Below are 16,737 nucleotides of genomic sequence, written 5' to 3' on the forward strand. Positions count from 1 at the left end.
CTTATCAACACTGACCTCTACTAAAAAATGCGCATGCGTCACGAAAATCAGCTGTAGGCCGGAAAATTCCTATAAATACAACACCTTAAGTATTTCAAAATACCTTGCCACTTGGATCATGAATTGTCTAAAGATTTAATTAGAGATAATAAATAACATTTACAGGTAAATACTGTTTATTTGATAAGACTTATATTTTATTTTTTATATTGAATTTTTGTATTTTTGCTAAAAGCTCACGAAAGCTCGTGAAAGCTTTCAGCGCATGTGCGAGAACGTGTATAGGAAAATGCATGAATGTGAACATCACGCAGGCTGCCATTCGGTAAAGTACAGCCTTCGGAAAAGCTTGTGTTTTGGTTGCTTATTTAAAATATTTCTCGGTGTTATTGTTTTTTGACAACTGAACATCAGTTCATATAATCGTTTAACAGTGCAATTTCCCTGTTACGGGTATAAAGATTTTATTTTAACGCCATGTCGTAATGTAAGTGTGTTAAATTTTATGGTGTCAATACCATTAAAGGCTGTCTTTTAATATGGGTCATGCGGCTAAATTTGTATGAATACTTATGTTATGTCAGGTTACAGAGAGATTGTCGGCGATCAAATTGATGTAATCTAAGCATGTTTTATTCAAAGCTGTCAGCAGAATATGATTTCTATAAATGATTTCGTAGTAGATAGAGTTTTCATCGTATTACCTTATATTACTTTTCTTCATATTCAGAGTCAATAAAAGTTATTTTATGAGCGTATTTCATGTTTATCTTTCATACTCTTTTCAAATATATTATACGTAGTCAAATAAATAAGAAATATATAATTTGATTCATTAAAAATAATATATAGTAATTTAAATTTATAACTTAGTAAAATATTTGTTTTAAAAGATATTTTTTTTGTAGTAGATAGGCACTCAATAAAGTTTGATGTATGAATGAAAATTTTATATGACAAGCAACTTAAAGTATATGTTGGACTTAGTTAATCTTATTACAGTATGATTAAACACAACACTTGAAACTTTCCAATGCCTGGAAAATTCTTTAATTCATAATAATAGTGTAGTTTTGAAAATCTATTAATATACTAATTTACTATAATATCAATAGTAAGAAACTTTGATTTATGTATGTTGTATTAATTATGATAAGAAGATATACATATAATATAAATAACCCGAAAGACAACAGATACATAAGTCACTAGTACTGATTACTATATTGAAATACAAAAAAAATATATAAATTAGAATTTATTTCTTTATAATAGAGTTATATATTAATTATATTATTGAGATGACAGCATACTGAAGTTATTTTTTTGTTTTTTTTTGTTTTAGTTTGTTTTCGTATTAAACTCAAAACCGGTAATTTAAAGTGTGTAAAATATGAAGACATGATTATTCGTGATAAAACTTTCTACAAAAATCAAAACACTTCTCAAGATGGTTCAGAATTTTTATTGAATAAGGTAAGTGATTTAATTTCTTATAATACTGCAACTTGTAAAATGAATTACATTGTAATGTACTGATTTTGATATTTTCCAAAAAGATATTATATTATCTATAATTGGCCAATACATAAAAACTAGAAATGGTCAAATATTTGTACGAGACTCCCAATACGCTCGCTGCTGTTTGATTGTATAATAAACAAAGTTTTTCTTTGTATTTTGCTAGAAAAACAGTCTCTTTGGGCGCATTATATTACGTAAACAATAACCATGTTCTCATGTTTGCATAGTTATTATTTACCGGTACAATGTAAACCAAATCAAATAAACCACCGACATAGTAGTTTTGGAATATATGTATATATTAATAGTATTTTGCAGTAAAAATACAGTACGAATGTTATTTTATATATTCAATCCAGCTCTAAAAAAATATAAATTGAAAAACTGCTGTTGATGTGCATTTTAGATTTCAAAACATACAATATTTGTACATAGTATATTTTTTTAACATATATTTTTACCGATGAATGAAATAATAATTATTATTTTAATGTTAATGTTACATTTTTCATATTGTTCTCAATTAATTAAAACAAGATAAAAAATGGGAATATAACATATACATATTTACCTATAAAACATGAGGAAAATTCACGGGAAAGTGTAATAGCATGTGTCACATAATACATGATCTATAAAATGATGATAGATTTTCTTTTTTTCAAGTATGTGAATAGCTTGATTTATCATACGTACGTAGTGATGTGCTAATTACTATCGAGTGTTCGTAATAGCAGAAATTATTTTATGAATTATTATAAAAAAAAATACATCGATAATGTTGAATGTATATTATTGACAATAAAATGTAAATCCTAATTTTCATCGATGAATTGAGCAATTTTAATCTTTGACGATGTCATAATTATAGTGAGTTTACATAATATATACATTTAAAGTTAAAATAATATAGCTTTTACTACTTTTTACCTCATATATCGTAACACTACTTGTCGATTCAACGCGCAGATATTTTTCTTGACGTAGCGTAGATGTTTACTGGTGAGTTTATTTAAAAACTGGTATATAATATTTATTTTTATAAATCATTAATTTTATTATTTTTATGGTGGACGAAATAGTAAGAAAATTCTATGAATTTGTACAAATTATCAAAAATTACATAAATAATTTTAGATGTTTATATTTTAAAATATTTACAGATGGTTTGACCTTACTGAATTTCTAAAATAATATTAACGAATTTCTAAAATTATTTATTGAGACTCAAGTCGTATAATATGTAATAGGCAAGTTCAAGTCATCAATATTAATTTTGGCTATTACAGGGTCGTTCGTGTTAATTAAAGTGTTAAAACAGTTTTTCTATTCATCACTTCAAATGATGTTTTTCCTTCATATTCTGTTTTAATTTTTAATAAAGGTTGACTAAATAGCTAACAACTACTCCTATTTAATTGTGTTACCTTCTTGATTAAGAGCTTTAAATTATCTTAATAACAATATTATTGTATTACCCTTTGATTGTTATTTATTAATAAACTGCAAAATTGAGTGCTTCTAATTACAGTATATTAAATTAAATTTTCTTTGTGAATTCTAAATATATTTCGCTATTAAGTTTTCTATTTTCATGAGTATTGACCGATACTCGTCATTCGCAAACCATTTAGACATTTGCTTAATCAATCAAGGAAACTTGTAATGGCGCCGTATCGTTAGTGGACGTGAGCCAATAATATGAGCGTATCCAAGAGAAGTGATCGAGGGTCGCAGACAATTTATTAACTATCAACATAATGTTTTATTTTTACAATGAGCTCCTTAGGTAGCACATCATAAGGACGTAAATAGCGTAAATTGACTATTGGAAGTAAATAGAGTATATACTATTATGATGGCCATAGTACATAAGAAGGTAATTGTGAGTCATACTTATTTAATAAATCACAGGTGCCATTTATAAATTAAAGAAATTAATTAAAATGGACTAAATTCATTATTTGAATCAGACAAATTTATTCATTCGACAGTGCGGCGCACAATTGTCCTGGCGCCCAGTTACCCCATTTTCTTCTGCTATGAGTGCCAGATCCTTACACATGATAATGAACAAAGGATGATAATGATTGTTTTATTGCAGATACTATTTTGATGCTAACAATCAGTTACCACGTGAAGACATATTTCGCAACCCGTTTGCGCAACCCATTGTGAACTGTATGAATGACATCACCATATACAAAACTAATCACAATTCCTACTTGTATTGTATTGAATATAGCTGATAAATTGTGCGCAATATATTTTCAGTCATTTGCGATGATTTGGTACAATGGGGAAATATGTGTGCGTACGCCTATTAAGTGTGTTATCTCTCATCTTTTGTCGATGTTCATTTCGAGAAATGGTATAATTGAGCCTAAATAAATCAATCGAATCAACTTGCGAACAAATTAGGCCGTTAGTTGGGAAACGCGCCGCGCACAAAGGAAATGGCTACGTTTCAATATCCTTTGATCGAATATGTTGCGCAATAATTATCTCAAGGTATCGTGGCAAAGTAAACGAACAATAATTTTAGGTCTACAAATATGTAGGTATTACTCTCATTCATCATCAGTAATAAATCAAACATTCATATTTCTATACCGTATGGTTGGGCCAATATCCGGTTGCAAATTGTCCTACCCACCTGACATCATTATCCTTGCCAGGCAGTCATTCTGCAACCGTGTGCTTTATTAAGATGTCATTTACGTGTACTTGTTTTCACCGTCAATAGCCGCGCACAGGATGACTCAATAAACAGTAATGTGCGAGAGTGGTCGTGCGAGTGAGTGACAACCAGACCACGGAGCCAGTCTCATCATCGTTAAAGGTCAGTGCCTGACATCCTTGATATAACCCCTCCTCCAGTTTCCGAATCATTCCGCCATATTACAGTCCACTGAAAATGGCCTAAATAAACTAAAATTTGAGTAAGTAATAAATAAAAGGGCTCCTCTTTATAAATCACTCTTAAATATAATACAATTTGACCAAATAACTATATTATTTTTAATTTAAACAAGGCGTTAATTAAGTTGGTACATTCTATAAATATAATAAAATAAAACTTAATGTACCTAAAATCCTCTTAAAACTGTGTCATTATTTTTATGCGCGTATATTATAATATGTACATAACGTCGGTAATTTTCTACAAACACGTATCTCAAAAAACACAACTTTTCAGGAGAGGCAAATAACAACTTTATTCTCTCAGTTTTTAATTTAGAAATCTTTTTTTTTCTATAAAAAATCCATTTAAGTAGTATAGTTTTAGTTTTAGTATTTTAATAAAAAAACTGTTATGTTTCTTCAATTTATCCCACTATATTTTCGACCGATCAGTCATATTGTCGAAGATACGAGAATGCGTTGCAACTTTACTGTGAATATTACTGCAGTAAACACGTATATTTTGACTTACGAGAAAGAGCTTCAGTATAATCATTTGTCGGAGTTCAGTAGTCTGTATACTTACAAACACGTAACTCAAGATACGAGTTTATAATATTTAGATACGAGTTTTTGTAATTGCTTTAATATATTATGTTATAAAGTATGTTTTGAGATACGTGTTAGTGGAATATGTACGTATTCAAATTTAGAATTCATTATAACTCAAAACTGACAAAAAATAAGCTACGTGTTTGTAGAAAATTACCAACGATATGTATATTAATGTTAAAATGTTGGAGAGAAGCCGTTTTGCTTTTGACTTACACATTTAAAAGTGAGAATTATTTATAACAGTGTTATTATTATTACCATAATACTGTATTAGTTATATGCATTATTATGTTGTGTAATGCATTAAGATACCGGGAAATATCTATATTGTTCCACGTATATGGCCAAGTTCATCTCTGGATGAGTATTTGTCCAAGCAGTCGCTCCACTGACAGTTACATACAACGCTATCTATTGGGTACAATCTAACTGTGTAAATTAATTCCGCCATGCTTCCGGGGGTGAAAACGAATTTCTTATCTGCACTAAGCCGCACTAAATGAATAGTTATTACAACGTTTTTATTTGCTCGTATTATTGTTTATCCGGTGGTTGTTTGTCCAATACAAATCTTGCAATCGATTTTTAGCTAACTTCCCGACTAGCTAGACATTTGAAAATTTTAGAATATATCAGAACACGATGCCAATGCATTCTTTTAATACTTTTAGCCATCTTTGAGCAGAATTGAATTTATTTTCAGTGAATTTTGTTTTGTATGGAAAGTTTATAAAGTTTATAAAGTTTAAATTATTTATTATATAAATTATCTTTGAGTGTTATATATTATATTATGTGATCGTTGTGTTATAACTTGTAAATATGTTATCATCATAACGTAGAGTACATAGTAGACTAAGTTATCGTAATCATAATTTTTGGTAGTACAAACCTTGGTAGTAAAAACCTTGGCAGGGCCTCCTCTAACAACTTCGTCTGTGCTAGAAGACACAGTGCAGCCATTTTCCAATCAATTTATCCGGGCATCTTTAGTTACGCAGTCCAGCTATTTTCAGCAGGTTGCAGTGGCAAAGGGTGAATTTTGGAAAAAGGTAGGCTGTGGAGAAAAAAAAGAGCACACGTGTTAGGAATACTTACGGTAAATAAGACGATAATACGATATTACTACTACTAGGTAGGTACACACTAATGTCAACGTCACACTAAATCGATGAAATTTCAATAGCTCACTGACGATAATATAGAATTAATGAATATAAATTATGTTTTTTCCTATAGCTACACGTAACATACGTCTAAAAATATATCATTGGTAAATATAGCGGTATCAATAGTTAAAAATGACAAACCAACTAAACAAAAAAATAATATCTATAACTATGTTAGTCTATGACTGAATTAACTGAGAATAACAATCGCGAGATAAAATAAATATTTATTTTTAAAAATATTCTATCTTGATTTGACATGATTGAACCCCAGTGGCGAAGGGTGGAGGTAGGCTGTTAAGATTCGCTATAAATAGTGCACACTAAACTTTTTTAGTCATATGTATTTGTCTTTATTGAACTAAGACTACAATTTACAGATGGTGTTAGTTAGTTTTTAAAAATCAATTAAACCCTGCCTAAACGAAACCATAATAGTTTTGGTCTAATTTGGGCAATACGACAAAATTGTGCACACTTTTTTATTCATAATTATTTGTTTTCGTTGGATTAAAAATACATATTGCACATATTGTTGGTTATTTTTTTAAATTCATTAAGCCCTGCCTAAACGAAACTATAATAAATTAAAAATATTCGTCTATTTATATAATATTCAAAGTTATGTATGATTTAATTGCATAATTTTAGATATTTTATAGATATACATGCATTTTTTGACTATTATCTATTATGGCTTGGTTTCTCAGGGTTTAATTGAATTTTAAAAACTAACCAACACTATCTGTAAATTGTAGTCTTATTTCAACGAAAACAAATATCTATGTCTGAAAAAGTTTAATGTGCACTGTTTATGGCGGATCTTAACAGCCTACCTCCACCCTTCGCCACTGTAATGAACCCATATATATATATTTTAAATTATCGCATTATTAATTATTATTTCAATGAAGCGGCAGTCATCGACACTAAATATATGCGGAGATAGGCTTTGCTTTATAAAGTTATAGATTCGTATGAACAATGAGACTACCCCGATGCTACGTGACATATAAAAAGCACGCCAAAATCATCTCAAGTGAATCGATATTTCAATACTCGCTAGAGGCACTGCTTTGTCACTTATTTTTTTTTTATTCAAAATTCTGGCAAAAGATGGCTCTCAATAATATTTTTAAAATATTAATTAATTATTCTGACGATATATTATTTAATAATTGAATCCCGCACATTTTTTTATTTATTTAAATACTTTCTATCTATTTTTCTTAGACGGTAGGCTTCAAATAATCGACTACTATGGAGCCTTTGCCACTGGCAGGTTGTCAGTAATAAAATAATAATATATTTGTGAGAATATATTATTTTATTCGCGACTCTTTTACTTTAGTACGGCCCGTGAATAATATAATTAAAAAATGAATAATTTGGCGCCTACCAAAAGGTTGTATATCACAGATCTTAAACGACTAAGCACCATAACCAGAGCAACACAATAAATTCAAGAACGGCTACTTTAACGTACCGAATTCTTATCTTTCACACCATCCGTTGAAGTGTTGAAAGTGGAATTATTATTGCGGCAGTGAGAGGGGGGAGGCGGCAGCAGCTTTATGGGCAGGGATAGTTTGTCAGCCAGGGTCCGCTAATGACGTACTCACGGTGGCGTGGATAACGACCGGTCTATTGTAGTCCATGGTTTGGGGGTAATTTATCTGAGGGAACGCACTCAATCAAATGATATGAGAAACTGGTGAACGCTATGAGCTTTATGCTGGAAAGCCTTTTCGGCTGAATAAGGTATGCCCGCTACTAAAATAACGAAAGAGTTAATGAAGAAAATTAAAGCACTATATTATTAATTTGTGTGGAAAATTATACGTCAACATATAGATACCCTAACTCAATACGAAATTCTTGAGTTAATGGTGCCGCTCGATATAGAATAGAACAATTCATTTTTATCAATTTGTTCCAAATTATAATTACGCTTTCTGAGATTAATCATTAATTCGTTTTAGATTCAATTTCAAAGATTCAATTAGACTAAATAAAACAAATACACTTTAAATTGCAATGAAAATTTACGCTAAAGTTTTAAACGCTATTATACTAGAAATATTGAAGGAGAGATATTATATTTATGTGTACTTTTCATGATGTTCTCTTGGACATACTTTCATATTGTGATTTAAAAGTTAGACGATGTATTTATTTGTGTACGTAGGTATAATTTATACGTTGTATAATATATGAAACTCTTTCAATTTTGATAGTATTAATCTATGTTTTCCTAATATCTATCAAGATTTGTTTGTTCTGTCAGAATATAGAAATAACCTTCTATTAATGATACCAATTGGGGTGGCAATATCTTACTCTTATGTTCATAAAAATTATAACATTTCACTTATTTTATGTTATATTTGAATTTGTGATTATAATTATTAGCACACGTAAATAAATAAATTTGAATCTGATTACGAGAATCTGATAAATTTTATGGACTTTATCCTAGAAAGAAATTCTGGTAGAATATATTAACATTAGTGGCTTGTTGGGACTATTTTTTTTAATAAATTTAATTTTTGGACCCATATTGAAACCCATCTAAAATTCTAAGTTATAAAAAACCGAAAAATCTTTGATTTTTACACAATTTCAAATACAGTATTATATTATACATACTATTATATAATATATTATTGGTTTGTCAAGACAATAATAGCCCTAATTTAGACATTATTGCATTACATTTTATATCACCATATTCGATCTTAAGGTAATAGAATCGTGTGGGCCTCTACAGACTGTTTGGTGTATTTAAAAAAAATAAGCTATACCTAAGCTTATATATAATATGCATACCAAAGATATTGAGTCTTCTTCCAGTCTTTAGTGGTTTCTTTGAAGCAAGTTTCTGTTTGACATGAGTGCCATTTTTGTATAGGAGAAAGAAACAATATTATGGTAAAAAACATGTGTTTTTATGAGGACCAGAGGTTCATTTTTGCTTCATTTTCATACTTTCAAACTCATAACATATTTGGTATATACCTACTATGTTTTTAGTGTATGCAGAAATGCCATATTGGCTTTATTCGCCTGCTCAATTTATTTTTTTTAATATTTTTTTTCGGTCATTTTGGGACCCAGCAGTACATTCATTCAAGCCATAAAACACCGAAATATTTTAAACTATTTTTGCATACTTTAAAATACAATTCGTAATTATGTATATTATATTCTTCCCTTCATTCTTCTTGGTACCTAAGCTTTTGTTGCCAAATACATCTACCGAAGTTTACCAGCCGGTTTTAGGACATACCTGTATTTATTTAGTGTACCGTTTTAGCAACCTTTATCACATCGCGTTCTCTTGTTCTTTTTCTTATCCATTGGTTTGTTTTGTCATCTTTACATGTTATGCTCTACATGCACATTTCCGTACTTCGTAGCACTACTTGTATTTGTTGGATGTATTTTATATTAAGAGAATAAATATAGTAATATCTGCTACTAATTTAAAATAACTCATAAGTTTGACGAAAGACAATGTAATAAAGAATATTTATGGAAATATATTATTATACGTAAAAATATTTTGAATGGAAAATTACACGCTAGTATTTATACGCAAATATTTTGTAAGATAGCAATATTTATGCCTTGTAAAGGGTAGCGAGGTAGGGGTTCATATAAATGAAAGCACCTAGTTAATATCTCTTATTATCCATGTGATAAATCATTTTGCTTCTTTCTCTGAAAGTTCGTACAAATATATTATACTTATGATGTATTATTTATATAGAAAGCGTGGAACATCATTTTATTTTCTTTCTTCACTAGGAAATATACCTACTTACAAAGGAAATGTGGACATTATCAAAATTATTCGCGTTGACTTTTTCTCTCCGTAAAATTAATTGGGTTGGTAACATTTTTTGTTTAGGGTTAATAGTTTTGCTCACGACTGGCACAAATCATTTTCCGGATCATTATTGAGTTAGTTTTTGCCCCGAATTACTTGCACGGGTACGAAATTAGTTTAGCATATTTTAACATTAACGTCTTCAGTGAAATGAAAACTAACATATTATTATTATACTTGTAAAATCTGACATAAAGAATTTGTTTCTGCCAAGATTTGATTACTCAATAATATATTTTATTTTTAAAATAAGACAATTAAGTAAATTAGTATAATATAATATATATATTAGATAGTATCTATAATTATATAATTACATAATATGATAATATACAGAATTCAAATTATTATGATACTATTTATATACGATATAACAAAAAAAAGAGAACCAAATTAATAATAATCAGTACCTAACCATAAAAATTTAATATAAATATACCATAAGTATAGAAATATATTTTTATAATTATAAGTATTCATTTGTGAATATGTTTATTTTTATTTTTTTAAGATATGTGACTACCTATGTATTGTTTATTTAAAACACATATGTACAAAAAAATATTAATTATCAATCTCTTCTTAGTCGTTCCTTCATGGCTGACCACCTTTAAATTCTGTCATATTTTGGGCGACCAAAACTTTCCACCCCTATGGATCATCTGCTTATGCCGCATGATTTGAGGTCCAATCTCCACCCGTCATTTATAAATATGCAGTCGCGATTAGTGCTACCTTGCATGACGCTATAAATGTATTAGAATGAAAATATTTTACTGCCTTCCTTGTCATGAAACGAAGCTGCACTGGACTGATGTAAAAACCGTGTACTTTGGTGCTTAAAGAAAGTGTTTAGAAAATAAAAAAAATAATCTTGAGTTGCTCTGCCATCACTCTGCCGAAATATAGGAGTCAGGAATTGAACACGATGAATCTAAGGAGGGATCAAAATTCGCGGCCAATTGAGCTAATTTTTGGACGGATCCTGGCAAACAACTTAGGATTAGGATGGCAGTCAGCGTCACTTGGTCGCTCCAGCGTGTCGACGCTCATCCTCTGCTTTACTTTACCTAGAGGCTACCCAAAATCACCAGTCTCTCCAAGTTATCCACCAAACAATATGTCCAAAAATCTGCAGAATGCATCTCAGCCGTATTATCGAGAGTCGTTCTTTTACTGTAGCTTCTGGATGATTGACTGGTTCGTCCTGAACTCTGATCAAGAAATACAAAGCATTAATTGAATTCCGCTCCCTTGTCTTCAGTATCCGTGACACGGCACCGTACGGATATATGGAGAATACTAATGTTTGCACAAGCATAATTTTTGTGGCAATTGAAATTTCCCAATCCTTTCATATTATAGTAGTCAATAAAATGTATTAAATAATATAATAAAAATAGATCACACTTAAAATTATTAGATACATTACCAAATAGGTAAACCGTGTCATAAAAATCATCATGAAATATCATACCCGTCCTACGATACGATAGTATGGATACCGCAGAGAGTTGTATATTATAATATTGGTAGTGACATTATACATTGTCCAAAGTACTATAAATAACCTCTCTTGATGGAGGTTAATACATCTAAATAAATATTCTATTTAGTAAATGAAAAAATGTTACATTGTCATAACCAGACTATTACATCTAATATATAATTTATTTTTTGATTAAGTAGAGTGTTTGCAAAACAACTTTTATTATTGTGTATTTTCCTAATATAAGGACCAATATAAAAATATTATAAATAAAATTATGTTTAAACAAAGTAATTGCATAAGGGATCTAGGAAACTGAAAATACTATGATAAAATATATATTATTTCTGAAACTATTTTTACAGATGCCGGCTTGAATCAAATTAAGTGGCTATTATATACCCTTATCCAAACCACTTAAGCCGATTGTCAAATTAATGAAATTTTGGAAGCGGTTCTGTTGTATGATTACTAGTTAATTTCATCGTAATCAGGTTGAATATAGATACCTTAGTTGGTAAAGTACATTGACCGGCATTCGATGGATGCGCGTTCGAATCTCGGTCGGCGTCATATTGTTTTAAATCTTAGAAAGTCTATCTTAGTCAACACACGTCAATTAACGGAGGGAGGTATGTATGACGAGATTGCTCGCAGAACCAAACCAGTATTGAGTGCATTTGGATGTCTGAATAGTATCTTCAAAAGTGACGTACTATTGTGTCTTAGGCAGTGTTTAATCAATGTGTGTTATCGGTGCTTGCATATGCATGTGAAATATATACTATTGGTGTAAGAGAAATTAAAAAACATATGAGTAGCGCAACGTGGTATGGAATGTGCATGTTGGGCACAACGCGGAAAGACCACAAAAGAAACAAATGGATAAGAAAGCAGACAAGTGTACTTGATGTAATAGACGTCGCTAAGTAGATGGCAATGGCCTGGACATGGCGTTCAATGGGTGGTCAGCCGATAGAAACATGCTGTCATATAGTGATACCCAAGGGGTACTAAACAACCAGAATGATGCCCTAAAATCCTCTAGATAGCCGAACTCATCAAGTTTGGTAAATGTTAATGACAGCAAAGAACTGTTGACGAGAAGAGTGGAGGGGCATTTATCCAGCAGTGGATCGATCCTGGCTGATGATGATTATAATTTACAATTGTATGAGGTACACAATAATATATTGTGTTTAATGATTAATAAAGATGAGGTATTTTTATCAGTTTAGGTATCCGTGTAAAGTAAATAAATGATTTAAATGTGTGATTTTTATCATGCATCATAAGTAATATTTTTTAAATATATAAATATAGTATATTATAACTCTTATTAATTTGATATTTTCGATTTCATTAATAAATTCGTGCAGTAAGAATTTAATTAAGCATCTAATAATTAAATTGGAATTATTTTTTTCAGCGTGCAATTTGTCCATAACCGTAGAAATATTCAATAAAAGCTCTGATTGAAATGAAATTTGCATCTATATGGCTTTAAATTTCCAATTTTCTACCATAATAACTACACACCCGCTGAAAGCACAAAATAATCATTCTGCTTTATATTGAACGTTTTTTGTTCAGAGATTGAAACTTTATTGAAAAGCTTTTCCTTTGACTGTGGCACAGGTTCAACATAATGTAGTGTCATTTTGGAGGTGAACAAATACGAAAGGGAGGGAAATAGTATAGCTATCGTTTCAATACTTTTACAAAAATACAGTGGCGCACAGTAATTTTTTTTTTGTTAATAATTCATTTCTGAGTTGTTGATTTTGACAGTCCAAAATACTCTATGAAAGTCTCGAAAATACTCACTCAAACGAAATCAAAATATATAATCAGCTGTTTTATTAAATATTATAAAATGTACCTACTTTTTCACTACTCTGATTTATACCAATTAAACTTCATAATTACTAATGAACATAACATAACATGGTCCTTGCACATAAACATCAGCGTCTGCCAGTAACTGTTCATATACATTTCATTGTACTGAAAACAGACACATACATATGAATGTGGTTGAAAAATAAACACTATCCACATCAGCGGTGGTGAACCTTTGGTATGGAATTTTTAAACATTACTTACTCGTAGGATGATGCAAAACGTCATTGAGGCTTAAAGGAAACCAACAGTACGTATCGATTGTAATTCTGAACGCATATTTATTTCTGGTAGTTTATCGGTTCTGAAATGATTTTTTTAGATAAAAACCGTTAGTGAGGGAAATTTATTCTATTTAAGAAATATTAACGAAAAATTTAGATATATATTATAACATATTTTTTCATTTTATGGCACCTAAGCATGAAAAGGTTCTACACCGCGGGCTTAAATTATTATTACAGTATTGGTAGCTTTTTTGCTTATATTATATTATCTGTCAAAATGTTTGGTTAGAATACAATATATGGTAGGTATATAGTTAATACTTACAAGATAAAAAGAACTTTTTATATACAACGTTTTTAAATTTTCTGTTGAATCATATAAACTTGACTTAACTAGTTTAAACGATCAAAAAAAATGTACTTGATATAAATAATACTGAAATCTCATTTTGACATGTCATTTTGATTTCCACAGTAACGCACGTATATATTAATAATTTAGTTGCTAGGACCCCAGACCCCTCTAGCAACCAATAATGGTGTCGAAATAACTTTTCATACAAAACAGAATTAACTGAAAATGAATTTAATTCTACTTAAAGATGGCTAAAAGTATTTAAAAAAAATGCATTGGCATCGTGTTCTGATATATTCTAAAAGTTTCAAATGTCTAGCTAGTCAAAAAGTTAGTTAAAAATCGATTGCAAGATTTTTACTGGACAAAGAACAACCGGGCAAATAAGAATATGAGCTAAGAAAAACGTTGTAAAAATCAACTCATACATGGAAATAAGACTGAGACTTTTTATTCATATTGTTGACCTATTCTGCCAAAGTATATATTTTGATATTGAGATTTTATATATATGCTAGTATTATATTGACTGTCCAAGATAAAATATTTTCTCAGTTAATTTAATATAACACAAACATTTCTGACATAATTTTTACAAAGACTTTTTAAGCCGTACCTACAACATCAACTGTGCAAACGTACATAGTGATTGAAAAAAAATAACTAGTATATTAATTTGACCCAGTCATGGAATTTAAAACCATGAACTATGGATCGATTCAATTCTTATTTATGCGACACACAACTTAGTAATTGTATTAATTTAGTTGGCAATATTTTTACTTTTTTACTTTTAATAATACAATAGCCTATGTGGTCCAATGACAATAGTAGGAGTGAAATATACATACTTTGAGAAAATCACAATATTATATATATATATTGTGGACAGTGTTTATTTACTATACTTTTTAGAGTCTTTAGACGGTCTTTTTCATAAATGTAAATGATTTTTAAATCCGCCACTGTATGTTTTATATAGCACCTATTGCTGGATAGTCATATTGGAATGACAATCAAATGCGTTGTTCATACCAAAGTGCACTTTGTTTGAAAACTCTCCTGTATATGGAAACTATTGGCACAGCATGGTAACTTTTAAAAAACATGTGTATGGGGATGACGCATTCATCTAAAGGCGGGGTTTCACGATTCGGTTTTTGTTGAATGATTTTTTTGTGATCAACCTAAAGTCGAGTCAACTTTTTGTTCACACGTTTCAGACGATAGTCAGAAATAAAATTATGTCAAATGCAGTAGTTTGTGCTAGTACAATTTTATTTATGCTGGTGAATTATTAAATGAAAAAATATTTTTTATTATAATCTAACAAAAAACGAGCAATTTCGTGTTTGGGTTAGAATCGGAGTTTGACAAGTAATAAACCAGGCACTTCAGCCATATATTTGTAATAGAATATAAAAATCATTTAACAGTATTTGAACAAAAAATCGAAGAACGACTTTCTAAGTTTTGGCCTATTTTTTCACTACCAATTCTTTCGTGATAGAAAGTGTGACAAAGCATCTACCGGAAAATTTGAATTTTATAAATAAGTCTAATGTTTTATATATCAAACCCTATATCTGCATTAATAAGATTTAATGTTGTTAACTGTATTTCGCTACCCTAGTTCTATAGGGAAACAACTCAAAATTTCAAGCTTTTGAGTTAATAATGCCATTCGACGTAGACAGGTATTTTATTTACAATTCAATTTAAAAAAAATAAAAAATTCTTCAAAAATCGAATAACCCTTTCTAGATTTAATCATCAATTCAAAACACAGTTACTTAAAAAAAACAAGGCTTTAACATTGAAATGAGAATTTTTGGAAAATTTTCAAATGTCATTGTCGTAGAATAAGGTATTTTGAGTTGTTTATAAGAACTAGGGAATCGATTTTGTATTATTCAAGCCTTAGACCATAGATACATATTAAAATTATACTTTTCTAGGGTTGCAAAACCAAAATTAATCAAATCTGCTTTGCGGCACAAAAAAAAGTCTCCTCAAGTTATCAGCCCTAGTCCTGTTTATCCTCCAGATTCCTTCTCTTATCTGAAATTTACATCTCTAGCGTATCCTGGTTCACGCCACTCAATCAGCATAATTTGGGTCTCCTAACACTCCTCCGTCCAGCAGGCTTAGAATTAAAACTTTTCCTTGCTAGTAGGCTCAAGTATATTCACTGCACATGACAAGCTGATTTTATTCGGGACATTTTGATGCTTTAGTTTGAGTATAGATTCTGTTGAGTTCTCAAAATTCTTCGTAGACTTTAAAAAATATGTAACAATATTATATCATTACATAAAATTATTACTAATCTTGTCATATGGTTGAAAAGAATACTAAATATGATTTTTAAAAAGTTTGGAAATAAAGAGATATTATCATACGGATTTTATACAATTATTAATACCATCGACCGAGGGTACGAGATGGAATTTGAAATTTGAAGTTTTAAGTTTTCATTCCAATATAAATCAATTAGAATACTGATTTTAGATATGAAGATATTTTTACTTGATTTAAAATCATTAACTTCACTTGGGTTATATTTATTACACGAGTATATTATATTATTGAGTAATTTTATTAAAAACGAAGAAAAACATAGTTTGCGATGACGAACACTTCGGTATTCTGAACGAGTT

General features: G+C 29.8%; 1 protein-coding gene across 1 annotated transcript in view; it reads left to right on the forward strand.

Annotated features, from left to right (window-relative positions):
- The first annotated feature begins 336 nt into the window (after positions 1–336).
- Csgalnact (Chondroitin sulfate N-acetylgalactosaminyltransferase) overlaps positions 337–16,737 on the forward strand; it is a 294,143-nt gene continuing 277,742 nt past the window's right edge. Inside the window, exons 1-2 of the mRNA XM_085948893.1 lie at positions 337–487; positions 1,346–1,476. The gene's annotated coding sequence lies outside the window, so the exon portion shown is untranslated. The remainder of the gene's footprint in view (positions 488–1,345; positions 1,477–16,737) is intronic.

Source organism: Rhyacophila brunnea, unplaced genomic scaffold (assembly GCF_057557595.1).
Source record: "Rhyacophila brunnea isolate RB1 unplaced genomic scaffold, BYU_Rbru_1.0 scaffold_10, whole genome shotgun sequence".
Taxonomy (NCBI): Eukaryota; Metazoa; Arthropoda; class Insecta; order Trichoptera; family Rhyacophilidae; genus Rhyacophila; species Rhyacophila brunnea.